This window comes from Aotus nancymaae, unplaced genomic scaffold (assembly GCF_030222135.1).
Source record: "Aotus nancymaae isolate 86718 unplaced genomic scaffold, 86718_ANA_hifiasm-v0.15.2.pri h1tg000090l, whole genome shotgun sequence".
Classification (NCBI taxonomy): domain Eukaryota; kingdom Metazoa; phylum Chordata; class Mammalia; order Primates; family Aotidae; genus Aotus; species Aotus nancymaae.
In genome coordinates this window covers 3468581-3495388 of record NW_026988505.1, presented here as the reverse complement: position 1 = coordinate 3495388, position 26808 = coordinate 3468581, and the positions used below count along the sequence as shown (strand labels likewise).

Sequence of the window (26808 nt, the reverse complement as noted above, 5' to 3'; positions counted from 1 at the left end):
CACTCCAGCCTGGTGGCAGAGCAAGACTCCGTCTCAAAAAATAATAATAATAATAATAATAATAATAACAATAATAAAATGACCATAAAATTCAGCACTTCCACTTTCGGGTACACATTTGAAATAATGGAAAGCTGGGATCCAAATAGATACCTTGACACTCAAGTTTAGAACAGCATTATTTACAGTAACCAAGGAGGGGCAGAAAGAGTGTCCATAAACACATGAACGAATACAGAGCATGTGATCTGACCATGCAATAGTCTTAAAAAGGAAGGAGACCCAGATACATGGCACAGCATGGGTGAACCTTAGGGCATTATGCCAGGTGAAATACACCTGTCACAAAAGGACAAATATTGTATGATTTCACTGATAAGAGATACTTAGAGTAGTCAAATTCGCAGAGGGGCTAGGAGGAAGGGGTATGGGTAATGAGAGTTTAATGGGTGCAGACTGTCAGTTTTGCAGGATGAAAAGAGTTCTGGACATGGATGGTGGTGGTGGTCACACAACAATGTGACCTGACTATTCAATGCCCCTGAATTGTACATCTGATACGATTTGGCTGTGTCCCCACCCAGATCTCATCTCTAATTGCAGCTCCTATAATTCCCATGTGTTAGGGGAGGGACCCAGTGGGAGATAATTGAATCATGGAGCCGTTGCCCCCATACTCTGAATAAGTCTCATGAGATCTGATGGTTTTACAAGGGGGAAATCCCTTTTGCTTGGTTCTTATTCTCTCTTTGCCTGCCACCACGTAAGACATCCCTTGCTCTTCCTTCATCTTCCGGCACAATTGTGAGGCCTCCCAGCCATGTGGAACCGTGAGTCCATTAAACCTGTTTCCTTTATAAATTACCCAGTCACGGGTATGTCTTTATCAGCAGCATGAAAACAGATGAATACAACATCTAAATATTGTTAAAATGGTAAATTCTGTGTTAGGTTTATCATACCAGCGTAACAAATAATAAGTAAAGTAATGAAACTTAGCACTTTTCTTTCAAAATAAATAAAACACAGGTTTGCCCATGTTCCAAGAGTCTTTCAGTTGTGTGACTGACTTGTACATTAACCACAGAAAAAGGGCATCTGTGGTAGAGACCACCAGTCTGGAGCAGTGGTGCAGGGAATGGAGTTGAAACAGAAGGATAAAGTAGAAATAGTGCTCTTGTAATCTTGCAAATGGTGCAAGTTAAAATGATGTGCATGAGCCGCCTTTAGTTACACAGCGAAACCATTAATACATCTCCAATGTCAGACACGGTGTTTCTTTGGCATGCTGTCTGATAAGATCCCTTAATATTTCTAACATTAGTTATTTTACTGAAGCAGATTCATGGACTAAGGCAGGGATAGTTGCATCCACGTGCTTTTCAACCCATCACCGACTGCCTTTTAAATCGATAATCACAAAATAATGCAAATGAATGCTGTTCAAATATCGGTTCAGCTAACGTAGTGGGGTGTGATACCTACCACTGTCTTCTGGGGTGAGCCCTTCCAAACCAACCAGCAAAACCTCTAATCTAAGATCTGGCCATGATTCTCCATGTGATCCCGAATATGTCAGCCAGGGAAATGAAGGTTTAGAGCTAAAGTGGATGACTTTTCGGAAAATTCAGGCGTCGAATATTTGACTAACTCATTCATGAAAAGATTTACGGCCAAGCCATAAGCAACTGCTGCCTTAAAAAAGGCCTCAGCTTATGAAGGCACACGCTTCCCTGCCTTTTTCATAATGACTGAGGGCTTGCTCCGGGAAGGTCTTCACCTCCTGGCACACGGATGGTTCAGGGCGGATGCTGTCTGATGGTGGGCTTCGGAGTGAGACCTTGCAAATCTAGCTCAGCCACCACTCACTCACCTGGGGTTCCATGGTCCTCAGTCAGTTCTTAAGCCCAGCTCTTTGTATGCTAAAAGAGGAATATAAAATTCGCCACTAGAGGAAATGCCTTGCAAGTACAGGAACGCAGAGGCAATACGTGTCCCCAGCAAGACAGACCGTGGAACCTGCCCAGGAACAGCAGCAACATCATGAGGAGGGCAGAATACAGGGTCTCCAAATTTTTTAGACAAACAAACGTTCCATTCCTATGACCAAAGAGCGAAATAAAATGGATGCCACCAGGGAAAGGAGGGCCTTGGAGGAGAGGGCTCCTAGCGGAAGCCCCGGGCAAGCCATGAGTTCAGGTCACCTGTGGTGGTTGCCTTGGGAACGGAGTCTCCCAGAAAGGACTAACTCTATCAATTTAGCAATTTCGCCCGAGGCCACCCTGCAGGGCAGATACTTGATAGGAAGCTGCGGTCTTTAGACAGGCTTAAAATCTTTCCGCTAAAAATAATCTTGAGCAAATCATTTAACCTCTGTGGATCGCAGTCTCACCACAGTGAACCAATGAAGTTTATTTCCAAGGACTTTTGCTAGCTGTACCTTTCAATGAAATTAATAATGAAACGAGTCATATTGGAAGGACTCATTTCTTAGGAATAGCAATTCAACTACAAAAACAAAGAGAACCATAAGCTCAATAGCGATAAGAGGAAAATATTTGCTGAGATTCTGTATAATTTCTCAGTACATTCTACTAAAAAAACCTGACTTCACGTCCGGGCAACCCGCCATGAAAGTGGTGTTTCAGCAACCCTTGCCTTTAAGACCTTTTTTGTTTGTTTGCTTATTTGAACAGAGTTCAATCCTAAATTGATTTTTTTAAGGCAGAAAAAAAGAAAAGATAAAAATGTCCCAGATGAACTGAACCTTCAAGAGTAACGTCTGATAAACTGAATGCTTAACTATTATGCTGAAAAGTCGGTCCCAGTAAGTGATTCAATTCCACCTGGTCTCATCTTATATATTTATGAAGTGATACAAGATTATTTTGAAATTTTGTTTTAAAACAGATCTATCTATCTATCATCTATTCATCTATCTATATATGTATCCATCATCTATCTATCATCTATTCATCATCTATCCATCATCTATCCATCATCTATCTATCTATCTATCTATCTATCTATCTATCTATCTACCTACCTACCTACCTACCTACCTACCTATGTATAGATATGTGTGCCCTGATCAAGGGAAATATGACTTGGGACTAGGTCAGCCAAAGGAAATGCTGCTGAATGATTTTATAAAAGCTGAAACTGATATGAACTTTAGCAACAGAGGCTAAAGTGGAAAAGATACACTGAAAGAAGTTAGGAATTAGACTCAGTACCCAGAGGACACACACACACACACACACACACACTCATATATGGATACACATACATATATTATACATATTAATATAGATACACATACATATATTCTCCATATTAATATATATACAGACCTATATATTACACATTATATATTATGATTATACATAATCTGGATTAGATGATAGGAAACCTTAAGAATATATTTTCAATTTGGGGTATGTATGCAGTAGTCTTCCCTTATTCACTGTTTTGCTTTCAGTTACCCACGGTCAACCGTGGTCTGAAAATATTCATTGAAAATTTCCAGATAAAAACAACTCATGTTGTAAGTAGCGCACCATTCTTAGAGTGTGATAAATTCCTGCACTGCCCTGCTGCATTCTGCCTCGGTGCTGAATGGTACCTATGTCCAGAAGGTCCCTGCTGTCTGCACGGCCTGCCAGGAGTCACTCAGTGGCCATCTCAGGGACTGGATGGACGGCCGTGGGGTCGCAGTGCCTGTGTTCAAGTAACCCTTATTTTACTTTTACTTAAATAATGGCAAGCGGGTGGATACTTGCATACTGTTATAATTGTTTTGCTTATTATTAGTTGTTGTTTATCTCGTGTGTGTCTCATTTATAAATTAAACTTTATCATGGGTGTGAAGTACAAGAAAAACAGAGTTTATGTAGGGTTTGGTATTAGCCACAGTTTCAGTCATCCACTGAGGTCCTGAAACTGATCCTTTAAGGATAAGGGGGGCAGGTCTGTACAGGTGTAAGGGTGTGAGCGTGTATATGACAGTGAATAAACTCAGAAGGAAATGCAAACTGTTTAAAAATGCAAATAATTTTTAAAGTGAACTTTTTATCCTTGAGTTCCAATGTGCTAAATTAATTCTTAATAAAGGTATTTAATTATTTAAGGATGCTACTATTACTAATATACTTCTTAAAACATTGAGATGATGCATGGAATTGAAAGCCTGCATTTCATGATGAGCGTGGGCGCCTTCAGCTTCCTGTCCAGCACACAATCACGTGCTTCATCTCCCAGTGTCTCTGTAGCACTTCCACGAGGGAGCTGCTGCGTCTTATTTATTACTGATAGCCAACAGATGGATGAAGGCTGTCCCACAGCATCATAGAACGGATTTGCCACTGACTGGAAGTATAGGGAATACTGATCAATTTGAAATATAGAAACTCAACTGTGCATGGTGGCTCACCCATGTAATCCCAGCACTTTGGGAGGCTGAGGTGGGCAGATCCCTTGAGGTCAGTAGTTCAAGACCAGCCTAACCAACATGGTGAAACCCCGTCTCTACTAAAAATACAAAATATAGATTGGTCTGTAATCCTAGTTACTCGGGAGGCTGAGGCAGGAGAATTGTTTGAATCCAGGAGGCAGAAGTTGCAGTGAGCCAATATCATGCCACTGCACTCCAGTCTGGGTGACAGAGTGAGATTCTGTCTCAAAAAAATAACATAACAACATAACATAACATAATATAACATAAACATAACATACAGAAACTCTCCTAACGTGGCTGCTGCTGCTTCTGTAATCAACTCTCTGCAATTGGGTGCTGAGGCCCCCCGGTGAGGATATCATCCTTTTGTTTGCTTCTATGAAACTCCATCTAATGCAGCTGATGCTACAATGGGGCTACACTGAAGCAATTTCACCTTTCCAGTTAGAGACATAACTCTTCCTTTCCTTCACCAGAACCCTCCAGAGTAGCCTCTGTTCTTGTTTGGAGAACCATAGCTTCCCTGTGGTGTGTAAAGAGGGGAGTGAGGAGGAAATTCCATTTTTGTAAAATAGAAGAGGTGATATGAACGTGGACATGAGAGGAAATAAGCTAGCCACCACGGCCATGTGAAACGAGGTACATTTGCAAAATAACTCTTTTCGATCAGCAGCATTTCCTTCAGTTGATACATTCCCAAGTCATATTTCCCTCATCGGGCACATGTTAACTGGCATGTTGCCCCTGGCTTCTTAAAGGCTTTCTGTCTAATTTGGATATTTAGTGGTATTACTTAACACAGATCCCAAACTTGGCTTATACATCATATGTGGCAAGATAAAAAACAAACAAAAAAACACACAAAAAAACAGATTCTGTAAATATGGACTCAAGACTTTAATCCTGGGATTTGAGCAACTGTATAATTTACAAAGTCCTTAGGTGATTCCAGAATGCATCTAGAAAACGCAGATCTTAAGCAAAATGTTTTAAAAGTCTCTGTAGTCATGTTACTGTGTGGAATAGCTACTGATTCTGTCCAGTTATACAGTAAAAAGCAAATTCTGCCTTTAAAAAAATATGAGTTGGCATGACTTGCTTCAGTTTCTGACTTCGCTACTCACTTACCTCTCTCCACGGGTAAGTTTTAATCTCTCGGGGCCCTGGTTCACTTGGCTGAGAGATGGGCTGCCTCCTGAAGAGGCTTGTTATCAGGATCAAATTCGTGGACAACAGAAACCCGTTTGGAGCGAGGGCTCCCACGCCTTTAGCCTTTACAATATTACTACAGATACCACGTCTGCTCCTTGCTAATCTGCCAATTACACGTTCTGTCAGTATTCATTCTGAAAATATGTACTGATTTCCTAATTTAGGCCTAACATTTTTCTAAATGTGTGACATATAGTTGTAAATAAAACAGACAAAACATGATGCCGTCCTAGCGCTTTCCTTCTAGGGAAAGACACCAATTGACAGGTGAATGGGTAAAATGCACAGTTTTCAGTGGGAATAAGTACTTTGGTTTAAAAATAAATGGAGGGAATAGAAATATAAAGAACTATTGTAAGCAAGTGTGGGGCAGATCAATACTATAAATGACATGTTTCCAACACTGTTGAATGCATTTTACATACGTTAAATCTTTTCAGTACTCATAAAACACTGTAATCACATTACATCTGCATCTATTCATATTCTATGTCATTAACACAACTTGATTTTCACTCAACATTTTTGTGTGTGTTTTTTGGAGACAGGGTCTCACTCTATCACTCAGCCTAGAGTGCAGCGGAGTCATCAGGACTCACTGCAGCCTCCACCTCCTGGGCTCAAGTGCTTCTCCTAACTCAGCCTCCCAAAAAGCTGGGACACAGGTGCAAAACACCACCATGGATGACTAATTAAAAAAAATGTAGCAATGTGGTCTCTCACCATGTGGCCCAGTCTGTCTTGAAATCCTGGGCTCAAGTGATCCTCCCACCTTAGCTTCCCAAATTGCTGGGTCACAGCTGTGGACTGGATGAGTGTAATATTATTTCCAATGTATCTACCTCCTACCTAACCGTGGCTCCCAGGCCCTGGCTCCTGCAACACAAGGCAACGGCAGAGGGAATCTTTGTCATGCCCCTGATCTTGCAGCGCCTGTGACCTGGCCTCGCTCAGCTTCTGCAGATTGGAGCTGTGGATAAGGACACACCAGCTTCACATCACCTGGCTTCACGTGTGGCTGTGCCTTGGTTCCTCATCTGCAAAGTGAGCGCCACATTAATAGGCCCTGTTCTGTGAGGCCGTTGGGATGTTACATATGTCGACATATAAATGCGTGAAAGCCATGTCGGGCATGTAGAAGGTGCTGTGTACATCTTACTGTAGCGTTCTGTGTGAAGCACTCTGCGGAGGGTGTCTCCCTGACCCTTCTCCCCTACCTCCTGTCATTTCTTCCCAGGATCTGATACGCAGCTGACATTCAACACGTGACTGTAGTTAAATGATTAGGTGCAATTATAAAGTGCTTTAAGTGGATTTGAAAGTCAGTGTTTGTTTATATAATAGTCGTGTAATGACAGTAGTCCCATATTATATTTTAATCTTAAATTAGATGGGAACAGGGACTATTGCTTTAATAAAAATTGCATTTCCTACCCTTATCACAAACAGTGACTATCCAGAGAAATCATCATTGATTTTTTGCTCTCTAGAGATAAGCCGATTAGCAGTAATGACCTGTAAGTTTATCTTGCTAAAGTAAATTGATGTGACTTCCTTCGGGAGGAAAAGAGCTGACCACAGCCCTAACATTCTTAATGTGACCTTCCTTTCTCAATCACATTCTTCATTATGCAATCTTTGTTTGTTTCTATAATTCTTCTAGTGACAAAGAAATGGAAATTATTTTAGAATTAAAGTTACAGAAAGATTGTTAAATGCTATCATTTTGCTCTCCGTTGCAAAATTCCTCTGTTGAAACTTTTTTACTTACGCTGTTACTGGTTTCTTTTTATCAGTCTCTTTGCACAGAGTAGTATATTTCCTCTTGTGGCATTTAAAACACTGTCAAGAGAAGCCGCCCTCTCAGTTACTAAGCTTTTTTTAAGCTACTTTGGATGCCCCAACAATCCACACTGACCAGGAAAATCGATTACAATTTCCTGTCTTCAGGTCTCTGACTTCCAAATTGAGGCAGTGATATTTAATTAAAGATCTCAGATCACATTTACTTAAGCTCCTATGCTTGCATAAAATCATCTGAAGCCAAAGGAGAAAAACAAAAATAGCCGAGATGGTAGTATTTAAATCTACCAAGACATAATCCATCCACTTAATGCATTTAGTTAGTCTTTGCAAAGTGAGAATTCCCTTAAACTCTGGCTTGCTTTAGTACTAAAGGTAGATGATTGTCAAGGGAAACTTTTAAAAGAAACAACTAAATTACTTGTAATAAATTGCAGAAGAAGGCAGTGACAAACTAATGAAGTGTAAAGGAGCCACGTCGCCCTTTCTGGTGTCTGTAAGTTTCAAACATTCAAGTAAATGATTACTATAGTCTCTTTCCATTAGCATTGTGTGGACTCTAACATACACTTCTATTTACTAAATACATTTAGTAGATATGTGCAATAAAACACATGCCCTTTGTTCTATATGTTTAATAAACACAGAAATAAATTACACGAAGTTGTGAATTTTATGCTACTTAAAAAAAAGAGAGCCCTAACAGAAAATAATGAATACTACACTGGCAAGAAGGAAGTCTTAGGTGTTTGTATGCACATTTTGCATATTTCAATACATCCTACAATGCATATATGCATTAGGGCCTGAGAAAATAACTGTGATTGTACATTCTGCTCATAAAATGTGCACGGTGGTTATCACACCTTTTATTTATTTCAATTTTCGGGGAAGATTACTTGAGGCCTATATGTGCAGTGAATACGTAATTTAAGTTAGAGGTTTGATCCTAGTGATCAGAAATGCAAATACTGGTCTTGCTGCCAAAGATCAATGCCCTTCCCTTTTGGGAGCTCTGTGATCTTGTCACTGGGATGACAAACACCCTCAGGTAGCAGCAGTCACCACTGAGGGGACCAAGAGAAGACAAGCCTTAGACAGGGCTTAGGTAACAGCGAGGTCTTTCTACTGAATGCACCTGATCACATGGAGGTTCCATGCTGTGGTCACCAACCCTAATTCCAAAGACGAATTCACAGTAACGTAAAACAACCTATGTCAACTGGGTGCATTATGCAGATATGCTTATACACACGACACCACATTTCTCTTCATTTAAAATACATGTCAATAAATGTTACTTATTACCACATTCATATTTCATAGTCTCAAAATCTGTAAGTCTTCCATGGTCTTCCCTCTGGCCTTCCTAATGGACATATTTCCATGCACAAAAAGGTGTGTTCAAACTTAAGACATCATCTCTTCATAGATATATTTTGTTATATTGTAAGTATGTCTTTTTTTTTTCTGTTTTCTCGTTTTGTTTTGTTATGTTTTTACATTTCACCTGACATATGTCTAATTTCGGAATAGTGGGGGTTTATTCTCTAAGTTTACCTTTTTATTTAGATAAAAGTTAATTGTAAGTTTAAACAAAGTTTGCAGTTAAAGTATCTGATACACTCTGAAATCTGTAAGTAATGCAGTCTCTGCTCCCGTCCTCAAGCGTTTTTCCCAGCCATTCTGGTCTCATCTTTTGAAAGTTCTGACAAAGCTGCAGATTGCCTTTAGAATGAAGACAAAATTACAGCCAGAGAGGATGAATCTGTTCTAGTGTTTTGTGGCACCACAGTGTGACTGCAGTTAACCACTTATTACATGTTTTCAAATAGTTAGAAGAGAGGATTTTGAATGTTCCTAACACAGAGAAATAATAAATGTTTGAAGTCACGAGCCTGCTAATTACTCTGGTTTGATCACTACACATATTATGTTTCAAAATATCTCTCTGTATCCCATAAATATGTATAATTATTACATGTCAATTGAATGAAAGGAATGCTGTTTAAATCTGGGAATGCTTCACTTTTTGAAAATTAACATGTTAAGTCTTTCAAAATGGTTCTCTGTGCTGAACATTTACAGTTCATAGGGAAATCTGTGAACGTTTAAATTCCTGTGTTGTAAGATTGTACCACATGCTGAGCTATTACTTTTAGACTGTCTTATTTATATTATTTTATAAGTTTAATCAACCTAAATCTTAGCTCCCTTAAGACCCCAGTATTTTCTTCTTGTCCCTCTTTCACTTTCTTTTTTTTTTCTTTCTTTCTTTCTTTTTTTTTTTTGATACAGAGTCTGTCTATGTTGCCCAGGCTGAAGTGCAGTGGCACGATCTCAGCTCACTGCAACCTCTGCCTCCCAGATTCAAGTGATTCTCCTGCCTCAGTCTACTGAGTAGCTGGGACTGCAAGTACACGCTACCATGCAAGGCTAATTTTTTGTATTTTTAGTAGAGACGGGTTTCACCATGTTAGCCAGGATGGTCTCAATCTGCTGACCTCGTGATCCACCTGCCTAGGCCTCCCAACGTACTGGGATTACAGGCATAAGCCACCGTGCCCGGCTCCCCTCCTTCACTTTCTTCTGAGTGTCTTTGTTCCTGACCTCACGAAAGGCATGTGGCTTAGGTGGAAGAAGGTTCTAGAACTGCACCAGGGCTCTGAGATCGGAGAGCAGACAGGAAAGGATGGGGTGAGGGTCTGCTTGTCTGGGAAATGAGAAATGTCTAAAATCACATCAACCACTATTTTTACGGTACTGCATCAAACCTGAGACATGCTGGCTGTGAGCTGTGGCATTATTTCATGCACCACACAGAGAGGACAAAGACAAAATGTGGACAAATCAATGACCCTGGTTTTTCTTTTAGAGATATTGAAATATAAAGACATGCACATTTTGGATTCAGTGTAATAAAGTGTTAAGGCAACAATCACTGGAACGGGACAAAAAGGCTTTGCATTTACTGCATACAAATGTGTTCACTGAGGTCATTTGAAAGGGATTTCTTATAGATGGGTTTTCCTAAAGCTATTTTTTAAGCTAATCTTTTTTGAGCATGACTTTGCAAATAAAGTTCCTGTTCATCATTTATAAAACATGACTCAATTTCTATAGGAACAAGAAAGGCAACATCAATCCTTTCATGTAGCTAGGAAAAGTGAGATGTTTATGAACATTCAATGGTTTTTAAAAATAATTTTCAATATCTGTCATTTAAGTCTAACTAGTCAAATAGCACCAAGGACTCTATTTATTCTTTAAATACCTGTTGCTAAGAAGTTCATATGAACATGCAAAACTATAAGCTTCCTGCCTAGAGCTAATCAGATTAAAATTAGCTAATAAAATGAAACCTAAGCAGTAATCCCTAAAGAATCCTCTGCAGTAATTTCATTTCAAATGTTATAATAGGACTTCCTTGGCAAAAATTACAAATCATCTACGAGTTTTGAATAAGGGATATTGAAATGACTTTGAATGGCACAATGAGTATTATAAGTATTAAACTATTGATCCACACTTATCACAATAGCAATAGATGTTATAGCCAGCTGAGATCAATAGAAGTAATGTAAAAAAAATTCAATTTTGTTAGTAACAAAGAATGCAGACATTTTAAATTCAGGCCAATTCAGAAAGGAAGGAAGTTGAAGATTCTCCAGGAAACAATGCCAGTTGCAGCCTTTTAGCAATGAGGACATTTTCTCTAAAAACTACAGAGAAATTAATAGCAGAGTTCTATTCTACTTCAGGATACCTGTCATTAAAATTGTCTTGGACTCTTCTGAGTGTCAATGAAATACAAAAAATTTTTGAAAAACAGAGCCACTTACAACATGGGGCTTTTCATAGAGTGAAAGATGTAACAAAGGAATTCATTTTATAGAATTTTATTATTTATTTATTTTCTGAGACAGAGTCTTGCTCTGTCACCCAGGCTGGAGTGCAATGGTGTGATTTCAGCTCACTGCAACCTCCCCCTCCCAGGTTCAAGCAATTCTCCTGCCTCAGCCTCTCGAGGAGCTGGTGTTACATACACCTGCCACCACACTCACCTAATTTTTGTGTTTTCAGTAGAGACAGGGTTTCACCATGTTGGCCAGCATGGTTTCGAACTCCTGACATCATGTGATCACCCACTTTGGCCTCCCAAAGTGCTGGGATTACAGGCATGAGCCACCATGCCTGGCAGAATTTTAAATTTTACATTATTTCAGTTTTCTATAGCAATTGGTTTTTCAAAAGCTTTAAATAGTTATTTCAATTATTTCAATAAAGCACTTACTCCATGTCCAGATTATAAGAATTGTTGTCAATTCAGAAAACTGTATTCCAGGCCAGGTGTGATGGCTCATGCCTGTAATCTCAGCCCTTTGGGAGGCTGAAGTAGGTGGATCACCTGAGGTTAGGAGTTCAAGACCAGCCTGACCAACATGGAGAAAACTGTTTCTACTAAAAATACAAAATTAGCCAGGTGTGGTGGCACATGCCTGTAATCTCAGCTACTTGGGAGGCTGAGGCAGGAGAATTGCTTGAACCTGGCAGGCCGAGATCTCCTCATTGCACTCTAGCCTGGGAGACGAGAGTGAAACTCTATCTCAAAAAAAAAAAAAAGTTAAAAAGAAAAAGAAAACTGTATTCCAACAGTGGTTTCCCCAAAATACATTTACACATAAAAATTTTTTAAAAAGTAAATGTACTACCATTATAAAAATTGTAAGCATAACATTGCCTCTGTGTGATAAGGGCTTGATTCTTTCTCCCGAGGTTACGACTGGAAGGAGGTCCATTTGTATGTAGTGCTGATCCCTCCCGTTTCATTACCAAGAAAGAGCTGAAAAAGTTGGTGGCATTGAAACTATTCTATTTTTATTTTTTTTAATGACAGAAAAGTTAAAGTTTTAAGATATTGATTCTGAATGATCCTGGGTATTGCCTATTTCAGTGCTACAAACAAGTCCTGTTTTAGAGTGGCGGCAGGTCTGCAAGTGCCAACTGACTATATTCAGCTCACTCACAAAATTTGTGTTGATCTCTGAAATAGACATTAAAGATATTAAACTGAAGAAGTTGTAGTTTTCACCAATCAACTGAGTAGTATGCTGGCCTCTTAGAAACTTAACTCTGGCTTTTATTAGGATATCAAGAGCTGGTCCAAAACAATATTGTGAATTAAAGAAAGTTTAGTCTACATTTCATCACTCTGTTCTCTTTCATGGTAATTCGTTCTCTTTCAATCACTGAAAAATTTAATATACGTCTTATCCTGTGTTTACTTTCAAAAATGCAGCTAAGAAACCCATTCAGATTGAGGAACACATGATAATATAGTTTATGCTATGGCCTCTTGTAGAGACTTTGATTTATAAATCAAAAGGTAAAATAAACCAAAATATTTTGCCCTTACTGGGAGAACTTCAGAGATTAGCGATAGGTAGAGAAGGTAGCTTGAAGGATGAAGTGGGATTTTACCCAACATTCTAGAAATTCTCCAATCCTGTCCTCCCGGAAAGGCACTACTATCTCTGGTGGACCTGAGACGGTTTACAGCACTGCTGTCCAAGGGGAGTAAAAAGAAAGCCACAAATGCAATGGGAAATTTTCTGTAGCTACATTAAAGAAGTTAAAACAGTTGAATTAATTTTTATAATATACTTTATTTAACCAAATATATCCAAAATAGTATTTTAGCGTGTAATATCTTCAGTCATTTTTCCATATTACCTTTAAAGTCTGGCATGTGTTGACATGCAGCATGTCTCTGTTTGAACCAGCTGCATCTTAAGGGTTCTGTGGTCACAGGGGGCTACTGAATGCATGTTGAGCAGCACACATTTAAAGAATAACTGATGATAAAATGCAATGCTGATCAAGAGCCAAACGCCTGGCATAGAAAAATAAGTAGCCTTTCACAGCTTAACTCAGAAGCGGGAGACCTCCCTTGGTGGTAAAATACTCCAAGAAGAGTTCACAGCTGATGTGGTATACAGACGGAAAGGAGGAGAAAGGCTTTCTGCCACAGAGAAAGTTACACAGCACAGACAGGAAGGAGGACTAGCAGGGGCTGAGGTATTGGAGTTTGATGCTGGTAAAGACACAAGTGTAGGGAACTGGGATACAGAATTTACGAGATGTGATAGGGAAGAGGAGTCAAAGCAACTAAACGAACTGCAAAGGAAGAGTCTAAAAGACTTGGTACCTAGTTGCACAAAGGAAGGCGGTAGAACGCAAAGTGAAAAATCACTATGTTTACACTGAGCATCAACTTAGCGAGGCTATCCAGGGAGCAGACTGCTCTGTTGAGGAGAGTATAGGAGAGGGGAGGAGGCAGAGCCCTGCTCAGTTTCTGCGCACAGGGGTGGGAGGAAACTGGGCTCAGCAGAAGCTAGGGGGGCCAGGTGTGGTGGCTTATGCCTGTAATCCCAGCACTTTGGAGGCCAAAGTGGACGGATCACCTGAGGTTGGGAGTTCCAGACCAGCCTGGTCAACATAGTGAAATTCCATCTCTACTAAAAATACAAAAATTAGCCAGATGTGGTGGTGTATGCCTGTGATCCCAGCTACTTGGGAGGCTGAGCAGGGTAATCACTTGAACCCACGGGGCAGAGGTTGCCGTGAGCCGAGATAGCCCCACTGCACTCCAGCTGAGTGACAGACCAAGACTCTGTCAAAAAAACAAACAAACAAACAAACAAACAAAAAAACAGAAGAAGAAGGTAGAGAAGGTCCATGAGGTAGGGTTTAGTAGGTCGGAGGCTAAGTGGTTTAAAAAGATTTGAAGCTTCTCTTTCAAGAAGTTTGATACTGAGGAGGGAGAGAGAAAGAGAATGGTACCACAGGTTGGCATACAGGACCAGGCTTCCTTATCCAACTTCTGAAGATAATCATTTTCTGAACATACATCATGACAGATGGGGTAGCAATTTTACATATTCAGCAAATAAAATTTACTTCCCATTTCCACTTGTTTCACAGTTTTTAGTAGGCTGAGTTATTTCTACCTATTTATGATATGCATTGTTTGACTTCATGATTATTTGTTAGAACCTGATTATTCAGTGCAAATAGTGCAGACAGATAACTCCTAGCAAAATAAAAAGTAATAAGGATTTCTAAACTTCTAACTGGGAAATAAACACTATGCAAAATTTCTACTTGCTGAATGGACATTTATGCTGAGAAACAGAAAGTGCCCAATGGTAATTTATTTGTGGCAAAATGCCCATTTCTCTCTGAGTCACCGTGGCCCCTCTGCCCTCTCTCTCTCAAATCTGCCCAGGGCGGCTTCAACAACCTTTTGTGGGCCAAAGGCAAAAGTCCAAGTTCCTTACCATGTCAATCATATTCTGGCCCAAACCTAAATTTCATAATTATTTTAAACAAATGTCAAATCTAATTCCACTTTATCCAACACTCCTGATTTTTTTTAACGTTGCAAATTGCCTTTTGAGGCTGGAATTCTCTGCTTCTTTTTCCCAGTTCCACGCTCACTCAGCACCTTCTTTCCTCATATCCTGGTGCACCCACTGGATCTGTTTATGAGAAATCCTGTCCACCCGTCTATTTATCTGTCTATCCACCTAGTCACGTCTATCACCTTTCTGTAAAGTGAGTCTCTCATAGCCCACCATTAATGAGAAATGATCATTGCAATCTGGAATTTCTGTAGATAGACCTAATTCTCACCTTGACATTTTATTTGTAATCCCTAAGATTTCAGGTAAACATAAAGTTCGTATAAATATTTGTGAAATCTGGTATCCAGGGAGACAGTCCATAACTTACATTAACATTTCAGGGGGAATGTGACCCAAATATTTTTCAAGAGCTATAAGTAAAATTCTAAACTCCTGCAGAGAGAGTCAGTAAATTTTTGACTGTGCTCCTCTATCTAACGCTTACAATGTGCCTGCAGTCTATGATTTATATATTTTAAAATAACATTTCTGATTGTTAGTTGGCACTGCACCGAAAGTAACATAAACCCGTCTGTGGATGTAGTGAAGAGAGTGACGCATCACCTCTGCCCCTGGGCGTCTGGTGCTTCACCCTAACATGGGCCCAGGTCCGCTTTTCCTTCTGCTCGTCCTGAAGGGCGTCTCTCCTACACACCTACACTCAGAGTCAGCACTCCAGTTTAATCGCCTGAGAACCTTGCATAGGATCAGAGACAGAGGAAAAATAAGCTAGAGAACTCCTGAGAGAAGAAGACCCAACTTCTTCCCTGTGAAGAGTTACTTCTGCGTTTCTAAAGTGCTACGATTGTAATGGGTGACAGAGGACTTCCTGTGTGAATGCGGCGAGCAGCCTCACGTCGCACTCATCTTGTTGAGATGAGACCACGGGGCTCAGACCTCATAACTAGTGGATGCTGTAAAACCACGCCTCCCTTAGAACATACGCCTATCACACTTGTCTCACTTGCCCCCCGTGGTTCCTGAATGGCAGCTGTGGATAGCTCCATCTCACTGCTGGATAAACAAACGGTTAAAGGAACTGAGAAACTTGCTCAGAGTTAGGAAGGTCTTCAGGCTCCAAAAGCCGACATCTCTCTACAGTGTTACATGACTGTTTTAGTGAATGCAGAGTGTTCAGCCCCTTTTCTGTGGTTTTATTTTGCTCAAGCATTGAAATATTCTAGGAGTCATTCAATGACTATGAAGTGAATGCTGAGTCTCTGAAGATAACTTTGCTGGATGCTGGAAGCAACAAATAACTTGCTGCTTTTGCTCTTCAGAAAAATAGAAAATTTACTGTCCACACATAGAAACGCATTTCATGGAATTGAGTGATGTTAGGATGGTGTAAGAAAAGAATAAGAGGCCAGGGGCGGTGGCTCACACCTGTAATCTCAGCACTTTGGGTGGCCGAGGCAGGCAGATCACGAGGTCAGGAGATTGAGACCATCCTGGCTAACATGGTAAAACCTCATCTCTCCTAAAAATACAAAAAATTAACCAGGCATGGTGGCAGGTACCTGTAGTCCCAGCTACTCGGGAGGCTGAGGCAGGAGAATCACTTGAACCTGGGAGGTGAAGGTTGCAGTGAGCCGAGATTGCACCACTGCACTCTAGACTGGGTGACAGAGCATGACTCCATCTCAAAAAAAAAAAAAAAACATAAAAAAAGAATAAGTATTATGGGGGAACTTATGAATATGTAATTGATGTTGACTTGGAAGATGGAAAAAGTTTCTTCAAAAAGAAGAATGGAAATAAACAGATATGGTCGCAGGGTATGAAAGGAAATTAAATCTCAGGACCTCAAACTCATTAAGCCAAAGGGAAAAAATCAAGCTGGGAACAGGGTCCTGAAAACCTCCCTTCCCCTTTCTGGTTCCTAAATAAGACGGCTACAAGATGAAAAGCTACACACGTCCCCATATTTATTCCCATAAAGAAATTCCTAGTGAGCAGCAAGATCTTTAAGGTGTTTCTGTTAAAATTTCACCATGGCAATGCAAATTGATAGCTTATCTTTACAGGTGCAGTCACCCCCTTGCCCACCAGACACAAACACTTATCTGGCTGCTCCGCTAACTCATTTTTCTATGTTATCATATGTAAAATGCAGATTTCCTGCATTGTTCCTCTGCCCCATTTGTCTATGTCATTTTATGTAAAAAAAAATGCAGAATCACTGAGCCAGACAAAGGCATGAATGATTGTTTCCCCCTATTTTGTTACATGAAAATTGTGTACTTCTCAATATCCTGCCCTTTCCCCTTTAAATATGGAGCCCTTAATATCATCGTCAGAGAAGAGCATAGACCTGTCTCCCCAGCATGCATCCTTCACTTCTGCAAATAAACCTTCTGAGATGATTGAGACTTGTTACTTTTCTGGATTGACAAGGGCATGGAAAGTCTAGTGGGAGGGAGAGTTCGGGACAGGGGATGAAGTGTCCAAGCCACAGTCTGTGTCTGTAGCAGGAGCATGGGAAGCTTGGAATATGGATTAAAAGAAGAGTTTGAAAAGGAGGATGGGGACACAGCATGGAGAGCATCTCTTCCTCCTGCTGTACCCTGTGGGCCTCCAGCGATTTCTAAACAGGGCACAGCATGACCAGATATGGGGTCCAGGTTAATGAACTACATGGGGTTTTATTCCACAGAAAGATTTTAACTAGGAAAAGACTTTTGAACTTTTTGGAGGCCAAATAAATAAATAAATTAGCTTTAAAGACTCAATTCTCTATTGTCATGCCACACTCCCATGACTAGTTGGCCCATGTAAATGCAGATGATCCTGGTGGACAGCCTTCTAACATGTGCAGGGTACGTAGTGATGCCTGAAGTTCCAAGGCACATGCTGTCTACAAGAGGGGCCTGCAGACGTGTAGCAAATAAACATGAAACACTGTCTGGGCTAAGAAATGAAGAGTCAGTGTCTTACAAAATTTGGACAACGTAGGTACTCTCGAGACATGGTGTATATTTCTCTAGAAAGAATGACATTCCTATTTGTTGTTTCCTATATCTATGGAACTAAACACCATGATTCATAAACGCTCGTCATAGATACAGTAACGGATGATGTTCAAACATACTGAGCACTTTAGCTGAGTGGGTCTGAAGCAGGCTGGCATCTCTTAGGGCTTTACTGGGGCAGGGCTGAGGCCTTCTGTAAGAAAGTCTAGAGCAGCTGCGGCTGGGAGGCTCTTGGGATTCCCTGGGCAGCGAATATTTATCATTTGATACAAATAATTCAACATTTTAACAACCATTATGGACATACAAGCTGAACTGTAGCTTTCTACATGTAGCTTTCTACACATTTTTCAAGACATGTGTCTTGAGAAAGCAAAGCTCTTATTACTCTCAACGCAAATTTCAAAATATCTAGAGAAAAACATTTTGTACTCTATCATTTCTGTGCTACATTCTTTGGGTCTCTGAACTGTAGACTATGCCATGGTCAGAAGTTAACTATAAGAGGGGACTATGGCACCTTGATAACAGTAGAGAACACGACAGTCAACTCTGCAAGAACCTGGTTGGAATCTCATGAGCCTTTAAAATCTACCACTGAGACTGAGTGGACCAGCAGGAGGGAACCCTCGGAGACACTTCTTCAAAACTGCTGTGACAAAGAAAGGCCTTACAAAAGGGTGACTCAGTGCCAACTTGACATAATTTGAAGCAGTCTGAGGAAACCAGATTTCGCACGTGTACAAAGGGAAACTTGCCCAGGACCTAATAGTCACGATTGTCAGTGGTTGCCACGTGCCTCCTTTGCTACGCTTGCTCCTCTGCCATTTTGAAACCCATCTCTGGACTGATTCCGAGCATGCCACTTAGACGCTGAGGTATCTGGGCTGTCCTTCCACAAGGGGCATGAATCTCCAGTGAAGTCAGGCAGCTGCTGGAATAGTGAAGTTCACTGCCTAGGCCTGGATTGCTTATTACATGAAGCAAAAGCTTCACCATTCAACTTCAGAAGCCTGATTCAGATGATTAAGAGAGCAAGCAATGTAACCTGTGCCCTTGAAGGTTTACTGGTTGCCCTACAGCTGTGATTGACCTGTGGTTTCCCTGCATTATCCTGTAGGTAACTAGCTGGGGAGCAATCGCTACAGTGGCTCACCAGCCTGGTCAGAGCATCAGGCCAGGGGAGGGAAGGCCAGACTTCATGACTAGTTGGTCAATGTAAACGCTGAAGACTTTGGTGGACAACTTCCTAACATGAGCAGTATACACAGTAATGCTTGCCATGCCAAAGCACACCACTACCTACCCATAAGAGGTGCAGATGGACGTTTAGCAAATAAACATGAAACGTTGTCTGTAGATTTGGCCACCTGTATTGCCTGCATGAGTCAGAGAACATGAAGAATAAGAGTGGTTTAGGGCTGATACGCTGAAAGCCAGAATAAGTTCTTCCTCTATATCACAAAAATATAAATTGCAGGAAGACAATTTACCAAGGGAATAATCACCTACCTAAGCTTTTACATTCTTCAAGCATAAGAACCGAACGTCTACCAGTCAGTGCCAAATACTAATCTGTTTTAAATAGCTGTGATTTACTGGGTAACACTGTCGGCACCCAATTCTCCAAAGTCAACCACATTTAGAAGTTTAGAGAAGGGAAGGATTTAGTTTGAGTGGTTTTATAAGTAATGGCAAACATTTGTCCCACATTAATATTTCAAACACACAACTTTTAAATAAATCAATACATGGAAGTGCATTGAATTAAAATTCTGGCATGAACTCAAACATTCATTTATTTCATTAGTTCATTTATTTCATTTGTTCATTAATTTAACATCTCTGATGAATAATATTTCATACCTTTCTTAAGAAAAGTATTCTCTTGTTTCAATATTAGTAAGAAATTACCCCCAATATCTATTCAAAATAATTACAACTAAAATTTACGTGTATTTTTCCTGTCCTTACTAGATACCAAAAAGCTGTTCAGAATGATTTTTTTTTTTTTTTTTTTTTTAGATAGAGTCTCCCTCTGTCACCCAGGCTGGAGTGCAGTGGTGCAATCTCAACTCACTGCAACCTCTGCCTACCAGGTTCAAGTGATTCTCCTGCCTCAGCCTCCTGAGTAGCTGGGATTACAGGTGCATGCCACCATGCATGACTAATTTATTATTATTATTTTTTTTTAGTAGAGACAGGGTTTCACCATGTTGGTCAGGCTGGTCTCAAGCTCTTGACCTTTTGATCTACCCGCCTTGGTCTCTCAAAGTGCTGGGATTATAGGCGTGAGCCACTGCGCCTGGCCCAGAATGAAGTTTTACCTTTATGACTTTTTAAGATACTGAGAGAAACAAAATAATCATGCCTGTTTTATTTTCTTTTATGAAGGTGAATAGGGTGGGGATAAGAAACTGTCATGGTATGTCCTGCCCAAGGGGACCCAGTACAGTGGTCCAGGACAGTGGCCTGTCCGGTTTCTGCTTAGAATAGACCAATCTGAGTCATAAAGCTGCGACTAAACTAAGCTATCCAAAAATGTTGCTCCTTTCATTAAGATTTCTATTTTACAAAAACAAATCACTATCCCCCACCCCCAACTAAAACACATTCTGATTGTATGTAGTGGGAGCAGTACAGCAAGTCAGTGGAGAAACAGAGTTGAAAAGACTGACGTGAAGCCCAGAGAACAGCAGCCTGTGCACACATCCTGGTTCTGCCATGTGCAAGCCGTGTGATGACAGCCATATCCCTTCATCTCTCCTTTACCCACGTGTGAGATACAGCTTCTTTCTGTTCTGCCATCCAATGACGCCATGACATCCGTGAGGGATTCTCTGGGTAATTTTGTCTGGCCCCATTTGCAAGCAAATTGTAAACAACTCATCATTTTCTTTGGAAGAGATTGTTCTGATCATCTTCTTTGAAAACACTTTTTTATGGAAGTGTTATGTAGACACGGTATTCTTTTTTATTAATGGTCATCCATGTGAATATGTAGCTTTGCAACATCCTGAATTTCACATAAATGAATCATAGGGTTTATACGTTATTTTCTTTGATGAAATATTGTCTGTGAGAGTCATCCGTGTTGTTCCATACAGAGGCAGTTTGTCTCTTTCCATGTTAGTTTAGAATTGCATTCTACGCACATATGTTGTTTATTTATGAGTTCTATGGTTAATGGACATTTGGGTCATTCGCAGTGGTTGACAATGGCTCATGGGTCTCCCGTGGACATTCTCTGTACCTGTTGTACACAGCTATTTATTTCTGTTGGGCACGTACCTGAAATGGAATTGCAGGGTCTAGAGATTTGTTCAGCTTCGTGGTAAAACAGTTCTCTAAAAAGGTTGTATCAATTCAGACTTCCACCAACAGTGTAAAAAAAAATAGTCATTGAGCTGTTTGTTTTAGTTGTTTTGGGCTGGGGAGGCAGGGAGCATGAGGAAAGCCCCCAGTGTGGCGAGCTCCCTCCCACGCCCTGGGCCTGATAAAACTCTTGCCCCACGTTTCTTCCATTTGATTAGAAATGCACCATCATTCTGCAAGATGGGCGTGATTATTTCTGTTTTATAGAGAAAGGTAGCAAGACACACAGGCAGAAGTGGTACTGGCTAATCGTAAGTACCTAATGAAAAGTGTGGAGTAAGAGTCAGTAGCTTGGAACACATAGATGGGCACTTTTCCAAAGGGTTAACAGCTCTGCCATTGACACTTTGCAAGACTCTTTTGTTCTGAGAGAAATATAAGCAGGCACTTAGGAAAAGTGGCTATGTGTTTCTGATTTGAATGAGTTATATTTATTAAAAACAATTTTTCTCACGGAGGTTTAATTTTCAGAATTATTTAGAGGTTACAAGACATTTTGCTAATTTATTTTGATTGAAAGAATACTGTATGTGTCCATACCTACCTAATAGTTCCCTCAGGCAGAAGAGAGTAAGGGATGACCACTGCCATAAAAACAGGCAGGAGGCCCGTGTGGAAGCTTCTAGACACTCTGCAGAGCCATGGTCTCTGGGGCCTTGGGAGGAGCAGGAGCGCTTGGTTTCCTCCATTCCTTCCACTGATCCTAATTGAGCACGTTCTGGGTTCTAGATAATGGTTGTTGCTATTTTGAACACTGCTCTGAAAGGAGAGGCAGCCAGGCATGCCACCAGAATCCAGGTAGAGTCCTAGATAGAGCTCTGGAAACTGCTTTCAAATTGCAGAAAATGTGAGCATGGGAGAATGGGGAATGCATACCTTTTATCCAAATTAGAATTAACCTGGGAACATGAGGCTTTTAATAGCTCAAAATCCCTTTCTAATAAGATGAAAGTCTTCATTTTATGTAAAGGCCTTCATTTTAATTGAAAGGGAAAACCAATAGTTATATGAAACTAGAACCTAAAAACAAGCTAATTATTGGTGTCAACACAAGCTTTATGCTACTGTCAGGATTTCCCTTGATTTATGAGACGAGTGTTCCCTATATAAATTGGAATTTTATTACAAACACTTTCTTTCAAAATGATATATCAGTTACAAAAAATCAATGGGAATTTCATTTTGTGAAAATTGTAATTTTATAAATAGGTCAATGTGTGTAAAACTGGAGCCCAATGCTTAGATGGCTATTTAGCAGCAAGGGGGCCCTCATGGTTCAAGATTAATATATTTTCAAAAAATGTATCTTGTAGATGTTGAAAATGTCTAGATGATGGATTGTGCTAACAAGGCACTTATTTAATTATAATTAATGATGGAGGCAACATATAAAGAATGGGCTCAATTTTCAGCTGATTTAAAGAAATAATGTGTCCTGCATAAATCTATCATTCAACCACAGCCCAACAGATACAGACAATATTGCGTATATGTCGTGGACTTGGTCTGCATTTTCCGCTTCTTTAGTTCACAATGCTATTTTAAAAGTGAACAGATTTTAGGAGTAGCAGCTATAGAAGAGTTTTGCTTGTCAATCAACCCTACTACCGCTTCTGGCGGGACTTGATCACATGATTACAACGGTGAAAGTCAAAGAAGAGAGTTTAAGACTCAGAGAAAAAAGAATTTGGAGATGAAAGTTAAACACATAAGGAAAGAGTAGAAAGAATATTTTATGTTGGCTGTCATTCATTTGACCAAGAAAAGCACCAAGTTAAAAAGAATATATTATTTGTTTTTGAGAAGATACACAATTCTATCCAAGCATCATACTCTGGATAACAAAGCAGTTTCTCAGAGACAGAGACCACCAGAGGGCTGAACCATAGCTTAGGAACCTCCAAGGGTTTCCCAGGAATTCCAGATAATCTGCAATCATATCAATCCAAGTAACACTAATGGAATTTTTGTATTCTCACAAATGACCATAAATGATAAAGGTGACTACGATAATGTTAAAATGACATAAAATGTACGCTAAGCATAAAAATGTATGTTCTTTTTAAAAATGTTCTTCTTCTCCATAATATATATGTGTATATACATATTTATACCTTATATATATCATATATATATGAGATTCAGGTTGTTTGACAGAGCATTTGGAAAGATAAGAAAATAACATAATAATGTTTATGTAAGTTTTCACTACTATTATTAGGGTTGTGTTATTAGTTCTTGAATATCAATCGACTATGCTTTGTTTTGCAATTGTGTTGGCACAAATAATATCAGATTTTCCTTCTTCAATGTGTTTAGTTGACATCAGAAGTACGGTACCATTTGGGCTTCCTGGTATTCGGTCCCGGCACAGACAAGAGGGAAGACTCAGCTGAACAAAATATTTTCCCTGCATGACAGGAGGGCTTCCATTTGCCCTCAGAAGGAACGGTCTTGAGGATCTTACTTGTAAAACGTCAGGACAGCCCCGTGTGGAAGGACGGCCACTGGATGGCTGGCAGGGATGCTGAGAGGGGCCATCTCATCCTAAGCAGCTGCTGTGTCTTAGGTTCATTCCAGAGTCGGCAACAGAAGCCACCCTGTAGCTCCCATTCCTTTGTGACAGTTCTGCTCTCTGGAGCCAGAAAAATAAACGCGGCTCCTTTCTGCCTAACGTGCACCTTGAGCCCTCTCTGTCTCCTCACATCCTCCTTCGGCTGTGTCTTGCCATCTTCCTGGCAGTTCTCTGGTCATTCTTCTTCAGAGGGTGGCATCTAGTACTGAACCTAACCTTCCACAGGCGGTCTGCCTAAATGTGGTCTTAAGCATGAAGTCCCCTGTTAAATGAAGCCTATGTGCTAATGAAAAAAATGTAACTTCATTGTACCATGTTGTCTTAGAGCTGAACTTCAAAGCCGGCCTTGAAATGTTTCCTAATACATTCTGTGAAGCCAGGCTTACTTCTCCTGATAACCTTCACACCTTTAACCGTTTTAGAATTAAGTGCAAGATTTTTGACTCCTCTCTCCTTATAAATAAAATTAAAATATGTGTGTGTGTATACATATATATGCATATGCATTTACATCTATATATAAATATATGTTTCTTTATACATTGTTATAAAAATATATATTATAATAACTTTATATATAATTATATATACACTTTATAATTTAAGTATAAATGTTTATACTCAAATATATAATTAAGCATATATTATACTATATCTAAGGTATATAATTATAATTTATACTTAAAGAATGAAGTATATATAAGCTACACATAGTTTAATTCTATAATTTAATTTTATTAATTATATAATTTATATAATCTCTATAAAATATCGTCATTAATTTTGTATATTTTTTAACTTTTAAAATCAATGTCTGATACATCTAAGTGATGGCTATTTTCTGCCAACCAATAAGTTTCTTATATCTACCATCTTGGAGCAGCTTCGAATTTGATATTCCATTTTTTACCTTTCTTTCAATTACAGATATAAATGCCAAGTTCACTGATCAGGTTTGAGAAAAAATACTTAGAAATTTTTCTTTAGTTCAATGTTGTTCAATTATTGAGAGGTCTAGGAAAAGACCAACTAACATTTTAGCATCAAATTTATAAATCAACCTAACTAACTATATAATCAGTCCAAAGGCATTGTAAATATTGATTTATGCTTATGTTAAATCAGGGACAGGACCGATATATCCATAGATGTGGATTAGTGTAGAGAAAACGCAGATAGAATTTCCCTACCAGACCACCTGGAGTCTTCCTCATTCACACCCACCCAGTCTCAGTGTGACCCCACCTCCCACCACCAATATGTCCATCCCACACTTAGTCAGTTCTGACTGCAGCTAGAGTGTATGGCAGTAACAAGATAAAGGCAGAGACAAGCAGGGATGGAAAAGGAGGATAGGTCATGCCTGGGCCCCAGGTGAAGTGAAAGAGCATTAGTTTCACTCCAAACAAATTTCAGGGCAGCTTATTTGCAACCAAAGGAGATCAAACTGAGAACCTTCTGGCATGATGAGATGGACCATGTTTCTGATGAGATCGGGTGTGGCGGCTCATGCCTGCAATCCCAGCACTTTGGGAGGCTGAGGTGGGCAGATCACCTGAGGTCAGATCTAGATCACCCTGGCCAACATAGGGAAACCAAGTCTCTACTAATAATACAACATTAGCCGGGTGTGGTGGTGGGTACTTGTAACCCAGCTACTTGGGAGGCTAAGACAGGAGAATCACTTGAGCCCAGGATGCGGAGGTTGCAGTGAGCCAAGATAGTACCACTGTACTCCAGCCTGAGCAACAAAGCAAGACTCTGTCCTCACCCCCCACCCCCTACCCCCCACCAAAAAAAAAACATATTTTGGTGAAACAAATTTGTCCCTGGATTCTGAAGCAGGCAACTTCTGCTTACATCATGTGTTCCAGGGACTGTGTGGCAAATAAAAGCTGCCGTTTAATGTGTGCTCAGCACCTTCTGTATTTCATTCTCTGCAATTTACCCTTATTTTTCTGCTGGTCATCCACAAGGAAACAATGAAAGCATTATTGATTTTAAAATGTGTAAGATAAGAGATATTTAAACCAGTTTGTTTGTTGAAAAATTATTAAAATCTCCAGCAGGAGCTATAATAAGTTCCTTTTGCATTCTGACTTTCATGGGAGTTATTTACAAACTGCAAACTGTCTCTCTGACCTACTAGTTCCTGGAGCATGGAGGATGCTGTAATTTCTCTGGCACTGCAGGGCCTGGTGTCCTCTCTTGCACGTAGCAGGTGTTCAGGCAATGCTGCCTTAATGGGGCCAACATTCTCATGGTCACAACGTGGGGAAAGCTTAGGCAGTTTGATCAGAAAGGTCTATATTATTTGCAAGTGCAGTCATATTATTTTAATTTGGAAATGCAAGTGGAATGGTTTTCAGTGCACTGTTTAATAAATTGAATAGTTTTTTTTGCTGTATTAATAAGGATTACTCATTATTAGAAACATACAGGAAATGATACAATATGATCTAGGTATAAACCTTAGAAACCAGAGGGAAAAAGAACATTTCTCTAACAAACTCCCTCCTAATGATTATAGACTCCACGTTTTGCTCAGCTGCAAGCAATCCAGAGTCTTCAAGGTTCACTATGTGTAAATTACTGAATTGGGCATTTGTGTTGTGAAGACCTTTTAGGATTATAAGTGATATTACAATGCTTTTTGTGCATTTTCATGCAACCTATATGCTACAGCACTCAGCATGCAGATAAATACAAGAGCCAAACTGCTGTGGATATTTACAGCTTAGGTACATAATAATTAAAATCAATAATAATGAAGAGCTATGATGAAAACTTAGCAATTGTTCCAGTGTAACAAGAAACAGTACATGTCCTGTGTATTGTGACAGTGATAGAGCTTTACTAACAAGCTGCCACTTGTTGACTACATGATTTCCAAACAGAGCTGTGAATAAAGGAATTAGAAGCCATTTTCGAGCTATTTATCTCTCTTAC

General features: G+C 39.9%; 1 protein-coding gene across 1 annotated transcript in view; it reads right to left on the bottom strand.

Annotated features, from left to right (window-relative positions):
- CSMD1 (CUB and Sushi multiple domains 1) overlaps positions 1-26808 on the bottom strand; it is a 2129340-nt gene that overhangs the window by 820464 nt on the left and 1282068 nt on the right. The gene's annotated exons all lie outside the window — the stretch shown is intronic.